Below are 766 nucleotides of genomic sequence, written 5' to 3'. Positions count from 1 at the left end.
ATTGTGAAAATGACCATCCTACCAAAAGCCATTTATAGATTCAATGCAATGCCAATCAAAATCCCCATGACATTTTTCACAGAAATGGAAAAACCATCCTAAGATTCATATGGAAGCACAAAAGACCTTGGATAGCCAAAACAACCCTGAGCACTAAGAGCAATGCTGGGGGATTACTATACCAGATTTTAAGCTGTATTACAGAGCTAAAGTCATAAAAACAACATGGTACCGACACAAAAATTGACCCATAGACGAATGGAACATATTGGAAACCCAAATATTCGTAAATGCAATTTCAGCCACCTGATATTTGACAAAGGGGCCAAGAACATTCACTGGAGTAAAGACAGTATGTTCAGCAAATGGTGCTGGCAAAACTGGATCTCCACCTGTAGAAGAATGAAACCAAACCCCTATCTTCCACCCTGCACAAAAGTCAATTCCAAATGGATCAAAGATCTCAATGTAAAGCCTGAAACTCTGACACTGTGAGAAAAAACATTGGGAAAAACCTACGAGATATAGGTGTAGGAAAGGATTTTCTAAACCGGACATCAATTGCTCAGGAAACAAGGTTAAGAATTAACAAATGGGACCGCATTAAACTAAAAAGCTTCTGTACATCAAAGTAGGCAACCAGGGAAGTGAACAGAAAACCCACAGAATGGGACAGAATCTTCACCAGTGACACATCTGACAGAGGTTTAACATCCAGAATATATAAAGAACAAAGAACAAGGAATTGTGAAACCAAATAACCCAG

The sequence above is a fragment of the Nannospalax galili genome, unplaced genomic scaffold, assembly GCF_000622305.1.
Source record: "Nannospalax galili isolate Female #2095 unplaced genomic scaffold, S.galili_v1.0 scaffold2083, whole genome shotgun sequence".
NCBI classification, from domain to species: domain Eukaryota; kingdom Metazoa; phylum Chordata; class Mammalia; order Rodentia; family Spalacidae; genus Nannospalax; species Nannospalax galili.
Note: the sequence above shows the minus strand (reverse complement) of the source record.